This window comes from Suricata suricatta, chromosome 15, assembly GCF_006229205.1.
Source record: "Suricata suricatta isolate VVHF042 chromosome 15, meerkat_22Aug2017_6uvM2_HiC, whole genome shotgun sequence".
NCBI lineage: Eukaryota > Metazoa > Chordata > Mammalia > Carnivora > Herpestidae > Suricata > Suricata suricatta.
In genome coordinates, this window is record NC_043714.1 from 68,610,460 (window position 1) to 68,620,126 (window position 9,667).

Consider the following 9,667-nt stretch of genomic DNA (forward strand, 5'->3'; position numbering starts at 1 on the left):
TTGATGGTCATGGAGAGGGGCACTTGTAGGGAAGAGCACTGGGTGTTATATGGAAACCAACTTGGTAATAAACTATTAATTTTAAAAAATGGCCTGTAGCTCCCATAAATGCCAAATCTTCGGGATGATTCTGAACCCACTCCTCTGCCTTTCCTCATCGACCCAGTTCTTCTGATTCCACATTCTGTGCTTGTTCCTTCTATACCAAGAGAAACTGAGCACTCTGTCCAAAGCCATTTGTCTGGTTGCTTCTGTCCTCTCTTTATGGTGCCCTTGAAACCGGCCCTGAGGGACTGCCAGACGGTGTGCCCTCAGTGTTAAGAAGAGGCTCCCCCCTCATCAATCTGGCAGAGTCTGCCTGACTTCATATGTCATATATCATTGTCCTAAGCCTCCTAAGATGACATTGATGCCACTGGCATTTCCTTGGATCCAGAAGCAGTTTTCTACAACCTAAAGGAATAAAGTAGCCTGAATTTGGGGAGGGCAGCAGAAATTTCAGGGACAATTATTTCAAGAGGCAAGAGAAAGTTAGGCAAGAAAAAGCACTCTCTATGCCAGGAGCAAATCATACCTACAATCCATGTTTCACCTCCTAGGACTCCGATTCAAATGGTTATTTGGGGGAAAATCTGGCTGTAATAAAAAGTAAGAGCAATCTTGAAGAGGAAAATAAATGTGGAATGATCTTATGAAAAGATATCATGAAATTGAAACAATCTCTCTCTGGTTTTGAGCAATAATTATTTGCAAAATACCTCACATATATGATTTCATTAAATCTTCATGACAACCCTATAGAGTACATGTTGTGTCCTTGTCAAAGACAAGGAAACCAACACTCAGCACTTAACCAAATCCATTCAGATTATGAATAAAGAAGTTGGGATTAAAACAAGATTCATATAATTTCCATGTAACTCTAATTCCCAATGTCACCTTTGTGACCCCCAGGGACAGCCCCAGCCCATCATTCATTAAACGAATATGACAAATAGCTACTGGGTACCTCTGATATCACCAGGCCATGTGTAAGGGGTCAGCCATTCAATGATGAATAAGATATTCTTTAGGCATCAAGAATGTTAATGTTCTCACTATGTAATAGTAGGTAATAAGGGGCAGACAGGAATTAGAATATAGAATGACGATTATTGTGATGACGCAAACAGCATGTCACCTACAAGTGATGTTTTTTGGAAGCAATAGTGTCACGGTGGATACTTGAAAGATAAGTAAAAGGGAATAAAACAAAGGAAGATTTCAGGAAGCTCAGAACCATGAGAGTAACTGAAGTGCAAATATACAGACAGGAGCTAACACAATCCTGAGACTCAAAGAAATGAGCAAAGCAGGAAGCTTTTATACCTTTTAGAGAAACAATACATTTGTGATGAAGTGACAGGGGAGAGGAGTTTGGGCTTGGAGTAGCAAATCAGTGAAGAAGTAATAAGGTTTGTTTTCACAGGCTTCTTGGCCCTAAGTCCCATTTCTGGTGATAAGGACGTCTCTCTCCTGATACCCAGAGAGCATCTTTCACATGGGAAACTCATTTTCTGCTTTCAGGGGAACAAAGGAGAGTCCATGTGTTTTTCTTGCACTGACTGTTTCTTAAGTAACTCTAATTCAAAATAATCAATATGCCAAAGTGGCATATTTGGGGGCAGCCTGCTCTGAACCCCCCATTCATAGACAAGAGCTGATATGGTCTGGTGTAGAGTAATTGTCCTGGAGAGAAGTGGAGAGATTTGGAAATTGTAGGAGGAAGACTTGATGACAATTGCCCCACAGAGTCACCTGAGAGTGTAGCCAGGTAGGATGCTGAATTGCTCCTTGGAGAAGCTTCTAGATGAGATCTCTAGGTCTTGGAGTGGGGGGAGGGAGGAGTGGCAGAGAGAACTGGACAGTGTCCTCCAGGAAATGTTCAGAACTCATTCTCCTACTTACCTTTACCTTGTAGAAGTCCAAGCCTGTCTTCTCCTCCATCATACTCTGAACTCCTATCCCCTTGCTGATTGGTGTGATATTTCATTCTCTCTTACCACTTCCCAACTCAGTTCTTTGAACCCTGAGGTTCCCAATTCTTGAGCAGTGCATTCCTTATCTTTAACCTCATCCCAGAATATCCATGAATAACTATTTTCCTCCCCACTTCTCATGGCGTCTAGCAAGTTTCCCAAAACACAGTGTGTGCTTAACAGATATTTGTTGAAGTTGATGTTGGAAGCATCTAGAAGTTTCTGATTTTTAATGTCTTACTCAGATTGTAAGCTTGTACCTGAGACACCCATGAGAATGAATATGTCATCTACCAAAGGGAAACACAGGACGGCGGGGAGACACAGTTCGAATGTAGAGGGTAAGAGGCGGGGGTGGATGGTTGCATTTGGGGTATGATTCACGTGAAGGACCTGGTGGTTCTCATATGTAAATGTCAAGGAGGCAGTTGGTATTTACTATCCTAGGATGTAGAATGAAGTCTGAATTGAAGCAAGGGTTTGGGAGTCGACCATACAGATGGTAACTGAAGCTCAATAATTCCACCTAGGATTTTTCCTTTTGGTGCCAATCAATGGTCCCACCCTCCTCCACAGACACAAACTTTATGGCTATAGCCAAATGGTCCTGGAATTGGGAGAGCAGCCCTCCAGTTTGAGAATACCAGTGCCTGTGTTATTGAAGAACGGTTTGGAATGTATCAAATGGCTCCCAAAGAAAACTTAGTAAAAGTCATAGTGTTAAAGCAAGATTTGGGCTACAGGACTGTAAATGAGAATGGCTGCTTTAGTGGATCTAGTATATGTATAGCTCCTTTTGTGTGCCATGCAGTTTACTACTTATTTCATTTAGTCTTTGTAGATATGGGGTTTTTACATGTGCTTATGGTTTGGAATGCCCTTCTTCAGTCCATGAAGACTAAACTATAGTATACATTTTAGGTTCAAATGCAACAACATACAACCAGGTACCTTACACTTGAGATGTTCTCAAGAAATACCAATTCACTACCTTCTATTTCAGCCATCAGGGGTTCTGACATTAGAGTTACCCAGGGGCCTTATACTGTCGCAATTTCTGAGAAAATGAACTTGACTTTCTTTTTCTTTTCTTTTTTTTAAAATATTTTTTAAACATTTATTTATTTTGAGGGAGAGACAGAGTGTGAGCAGGGGAGGGGCAGAGAGAGAGGGAGACATAGAATCTGAAGCAGGTTCTAGGCTCTGAGCTGTCAGCACAAAACCTGATGTGGGACTTGAACCCATGAGCGAGATCATGACCTGAGCTGAAATTGAATGCTCAACAAACTGAGCCACCCAGGTGCCCCTGAACTTGACCTTCTTATAGAAAAGTATGAGAACAGTAGTAAGGTGTAGGTGCACGTATGTCTGTGTTTTTATAACGTACAGCCACATGGCTTGCCTCTCACCTTACCTAGGGAGTTATGTAAGCTCTGCTGTTAAGGGGTAAACACGTATGGGCGGAGTCTAACTGGCATCAAAGTGACAGTGTTCATTCAATAGGTTACAGTGTATGTAATAATAGAAGTGTTTGCAGGAACAATTAGTCTCTTTAACAGCTGAGCTGGACACTAATAAAATCTGCACAAATACAGGGGAACTTGGGGTAGTAAAACTCACATGCAAACACACGTATTCTATACACAGATTTTCCCTGACTTATGATGGGGCTATGTCCTGACAAGCCCATCATATGTTGAAAATATCCTAAATCCAAAATGCATATGGTATGCCTACCCTACCAAACATCGTAGCCTAACTTAGCCTAACTTAAATACACTCAGAACACTTAGATTAGCCTACAGTTGGGCAAAATCATTCAACACGAAGCTCATTTGACAATACGGTGTTGATGATCTCATGTAACTTATTGAGTACTGTACTGAAAGTGACAAACAAAATGGTTGTAAGTGTATCAGTGGTTTATAGTCATGATAGCTGGCTGGTTGGGAGCCGTGGCTCCCTGTTGCCAGCCAGCATCATGGGAGAGGATTGTACTGCATGTTGCTGACCTGGAAAGGATCCAAATTTACATGCTGAAGTATGGCTTCTACTGAATGGCTATCTCTTTTGCACTATCATAAAGTTAAAAATCCTAAATGGAAATGTCATAAGTCAGAAGTCATCTGTTCAGGCATGTACCCATCTGTCAATCTACCTATCTACCTGTCTCACACAAGCCATCAGAGTATATCAACATTATTTGTTCTTCCACATCCTGCTGGAGACAGAGATTTTAAAGAAAATTAACGTTTATTTATTTTTGAGAGAGAGAAGATAGAGCATGAGTGGGGGAGGGGCAGAGAGAGAGGGAGACACAGAATCCGAAGCAGGCTCCAGGCTCTGAGCTGTCAGTACAGAGCTTGACATGGGGTTCAAACCAACAAACTGCGAGATTTTGACCTGAGCCAAAGTCTGACCCTTAACTCACTGAACCCTCCAGGCACCCTGACAGGGATTTTGATATACAGCTTGTTGGGCTGCATTTTTCAACCTCTTCTTTCAAGTATTTGCATTCAGAAATTAAACATATATCCAAGGGGAGCACGTATTGTTTTTAATTTTCTGAGCTCCCTTAGGCAGTGGTTGGAGCTGGGGATGGGGGATGGATATTAATTTGTTTTCAGAGCTTGCATTCTACGTATCTTTTTATAATAAACTGCAAAACATTTGGGGATGCTTTCTCTAATGTTTTGTTTCTGCTTGCCTTGTTTCCCTCTCTGTCTGACTTAAAATGGTAAAGGTATCGAGTTCTAGAACTGTGGTGTTTAACGGGAACTTGGCGATGTTCTTGTATAATTGCTCATTTTAAAGAAGAGGATGCTGAAGTCCAGAGAGCGAGAATGACCTTTCCAAGATCATAACTACACAGTTGTAGAGTCTCTTAATTCCTATTCGAGATTATTTACAGAGCATAACTAATACCTTCATTTATGCTACTACCTTGCTTGGTGTGAAACTCATGATCCTCATATGTTTTTTTTTAATTTTAATGTTTATTTATTTTTGAGAGACAGACATACAGAGCACGAGTGAGGGAGCCGCAGAAAGAGAGGGAGACACAGAATTAAGAGGAGGCGCTAGGCTCTGGGCTGATAGCACAGAGCCCAAAGCGGGACTTGAAACCAAGAACTGTGAGATTATAACCTGAGTCGAAGTGGGACACTTCACCAACTGAGCCACCCAGGCGCCCCATGGTCCTCATGTCTTGACCCATCTCTCCCCATGCCCAGATCAGGTATGTAATGGGAAGCCATGATAACCCCTTCTTCTGCCACTGTCACAGGTGCACTAGTTTTCTACCTATTTCTTAAACACACCAAGAGCACTTGTCTCTAAGCCTTTGCTCTTGTTCTTGCTTCTTCCTGGAACCCTTTTCTCCCTGGAATCTGTAGGGTTTGCTCCATCAACACCTTGAGGTCTCTGTCCAGATGTCAGCCTGTCACTGAGTCCTTCCCTGATTAGTCTGTTCAAAATAGCCACCCCTTGAACTGGGTGATGAGGATTAAGAAGTGCACTTGTCATGATGAGCATGAGGTGATGTATGGAATTATTGAATCTCTATATTGTACACCCCAAACTCATATAACAGTGCATGTTAACTATACTTGAACTAATACTAAACAATAAAAGCACAAGACAAAATAGTCATGTCCCCAGAACTCCTTATTTCTAATTCCCTGCTTATTATGATATTGCATCATAATATACTTGTATTGGTATATTGTCTGTCTTCCTGTGAAAGGCTGTACATCTCATAAGGACAGGGCTTTTTGTCTGGCCTTATCTTCATTACATGCACAGTACCTACAAAAGTGCCTGGCATATATGGCCCTCAACAAATATTTATGCAATGTGTGAGTGAATGAATGATACATTTCTTATTAGACTATAGTTTATTTCAGTGTCCTAAGTGGCCCTAGACTCAGGGAGCCTTCTTTTATTAAGAAAGTTTCTGCTTGGTCAGTATTCAAGTACTGGATAGTCACTTGGTCAGTATTCATATCTGCTGACCCACCCAAGACTTTATGGAGTTCCATTAGTAGGCTGCACAAATGGTGGGAATGAGGTCCTACCTTCTCTCCATTTCTTCTCACATGGTGACTCAAAACAACATTGACCTAGATGCCAGAAAGCCTGGGTTCCGGCACACAACTCTGTCTCTGATAACGTAAATCCTACTTTTTGGGTTTTTGCTTCATTTCTATGGAAAGCTGGAAAGTGCCTTCCAGCTACAAACCTCAGTTGGGGAGGACATTAGCATCAGGAAAGCTTCCCATCAGCAAGCATGGCCCCATCTTAGGGAAACTGTAGCTCTTATAAAAAGAGCAGGAGAGAATTTCAGTGGACATACAATAGTGCTCCGATTATTCAGAATCAGACATGGGGCAAGGACTTGGTTAGAAAAGAGTGGTTAAGGCCAGTGACTGAACCAGAAGGTCAGAGTCAGGTTTTACAAGGATAGTTGGAGTTCCCTCGTTAGCTCCTGAAATTTTCCCACTGCCAGGATGGGTGCAGGATGCTGGGATGGGATCCAGGAACCACGAGTCCAGGTTGTTGTAGGGAGACCTAGGGCTATGGGATGGGTACAGGCATCCACATAGTCATTCTGGCTGTTGGGAGCAGACTTCCTCTGCACTCATGGTCCCCACAAGAAAGTCTTTTCCTGAACATTTCTAGATGACTGCCAACTCTTTGCTCATCCTCTAGTGAGGAGGGAAGAGTTACCTGATTGGTGGGCTTGGAAGAGAACCTGGGCATATGTGGATGAGCCCCTTCCTTTCTTTTATAGGAATTGTGCTACAGCATCAGGCTGGCAGGCTCACAGAAGTGGGTAAAGATACCGAGTCTTGGGGTTCAGTCCTAATAAGCCAACTTGCCCAGACACATGAGGTGAATTGTCCAATATCCACCTTTTATCACTAATGAAGATGGTGTGGCCTCCATGAGCCTCATTCCTTTACCTTGCACTTCATCCTGTTTAGAACTTGGATAGGAAAGAAGAATGTTGTTTAAGGGTGCCTGGGTGGCTCAGTTGGTTACATTTCCATCGTCAGCTTGGATCACGATCTCACAGTTTAGTTTGTGAGTTTGAGCCTTGCGTCAGGTCTGTGCTGACAACTCAGAGCCTGGATCCTGCTTCAGATTCTGTGTCTCCCTCTCTCTCTGCCCCTCCCCTGTTCTTGCTCTGTCTCTCTCAAAAATTAGTAAACATTAAAGAAAATAAGAATGTTGTTTACTGAGTCCCTTCAGCTTCCCCACATCAATGTATTTGTCAGTCAACAACACCTACTGAATACCTACTATGAACACTATGGAATACCTACTATGGCAGTAAAGAAAGTAGATGGGAAACTACTTATGGAACATGTGTTAAGTAGCAGGTGTATTCTAGATGCATTCCACACGTTTTCACTTATACCATACAATGACTATGGAGGCAGGAGTATTATGCCCATTTTACAGATGAGACAAATGTGGCTCAAAAATGTAGAACACCAACAGACAAAACCTTGTCCCTGGTAAGCATAGGTAGTAAATATTGGAAACGGAATATGTACTTTGCTATGTCTGATGCCAAACATTTTGTCATTAGATGTGCTGTCTTCTCTCCAACGTACAGCCTGCTGATAGGAACAGTTAAATGAATCCCATATTACAACATCTTCCAGACTGTGGCCCCTGGTAGTTACATACATGCTGCAATGGGGAGAAAAGTATTGTGCACTCAGATTGAGGGGGGACAGGGTTATAAAGACTTCCCATTAGATCAACAAGGAAGTGGAATTTTTCAGTTTGGGCATGAATCTGGCAATTCGAGACTACCTTACAACTTACTATCTAATTGCTATTAAGCAAGTTATGTTGCCCCTTTGAGTCTTGGCTCTCTCATCTATAAAATACACTAGTTGCAGCCACACAGGCTTGTAGGGTTCATGAAATTACATGACACTTGTAAAATTCCCAACACATTCCTTGGCCCAAGGTAAAGGTATTGATGTTCTCTCCATAAAGACAACTGGAGTAGAGAGCTTGAGGCAAGAAATTCATTTTCCCTGGAAAGATGTGATTCTGTTGGACACATCTTTGACTTCCAGCCATGGGCTGGTTTGAGAGCAGTTTTCACAGGCGACTTCCAGAAATTCAAACTTGATAAAACTTCATTGTGGGTCCACTGCTACCACCCTAAGGGCTGAAATAAAAACATCTAACATCTTCTTAATCTGATGCTCACAAACCCTTTAAAGGGTAGACAGAGCCCAGATGTTCAGGAACTTTTATTGCTTACGCTGCAGTTTATACAACTCTGATGAGGCTATTACAATCCAAATGTCCCTGTGCTTACCCCAGGAAAGCAGGAGGGAATTATCATTTCTGTGAGTGTTCCGAGGGCTTTGAAACATTTTTCATCACCAAAATATAAAAGGGAGGTAATTATCATTTTATTTGTTTAGCTCTTGATTGTTTCTTCCTCTCTTTTGGGGGGGATTGCAAAAGAGAGTGTTGCATATTGAATTTGGCTTGGTATTAAAACAAAGCTGTGTCTTCAGATTGTTTTCGTAAATCCACCGTGGCTCCCTTTCCTGGGCTGGGTGGTACAGTGGCCAGGTCTTAACTAAGTTTAAAGTAAACATTGACTAATGAGATCTGGTTTTGTTGTTTAGTTTTTGTTTTATATTCATAAACTTAACTCTGTAATCCAGCTAGTCTTGGAAAGAAGCAAGGAAAACATGGAACCCATAAGACTGCAGTGAAGCAGAAAGCTTATAGGATATTTCTAGCAGAAGGGGGTGAAGAGGTGCTCCCCAGAACTACAGAAGGAACGATCTGGCAGGTAAGAGAATATAGAAGTCAAATGTATTAGATTTGTCAGCAATGGTGATCATCTTGCTGGTCTTGCCATTCCTAGATCCAAAGCACTCCATGGCTGTCACAATATTCATGCCCTCTTTCACCTTGCCAAAGACCACCTGCTTGCCACCCAACCAGTCAGTCATGGCAGTGTAGATGAAAACCTGGGAACCATTTGTGTTGGATCCAGCATTTACCATGGACAAGATGCCAGGACCCCTATGCTTCAGGATGAAATTCTCACCACCAAATTTCCCCCCATAGATGGATTTGCTGCCAGGGCCTTTATGGTGTGTGAAGTTGCCACTCTAGTATGTGGATCCTGGAATAGTCCTGTGAAAGCAAGAAACTTTATAACCAAATCCTTTCTCCCCAGTGCCCAGAGCATGAAAGTTTTCTGCTGTCTTTGGAACTCTGCAAACAGCTCAGAGGAGACGTGGCCCAAGGGCTTGCCGTCCACGGCAATGTCGAACGTGGTGGGGTTGGCCATGTGTGGGGCAGTGTGTGGGTGGCTCTGGGGCAGCAGCATTTGTGAGGCCAAGGTCTGTTTTTTTAAACTCTTGCTTATGAGCAAAAGAAAATGCAAAGAATAAAATAAAGCAGTCTGGAAAAGTCCAATGTGGCTTCCAAATCTCCCACTCCATCCATATCCCCAAGCTGCTGTTCTTGGAGGGGAGTCTAAGCAATGTTGGAGCTGCTTTGAGTGCAAAATACTGTTCTCTCCTTGATCTTGCTTATGGTGAGTGAACTGCCTACATCTGGAGCGCCTGGTTATGTGTTAAAATGAAGAACCGTGA

General features: G+C 42.4%; 1 pseudogene; it reads right to left on the minus strand.

The window, feature by feature from the left end:
• Positions 1 to 8,830: 8,830 nt before the first annotated feature.
• LOC115278854 lies at positions 8,831 to 9,360 on the minus strand (annotated as a pseudogene).
• Positions 9,361 to 9,667: the final 307 nt, after the last annotated feature.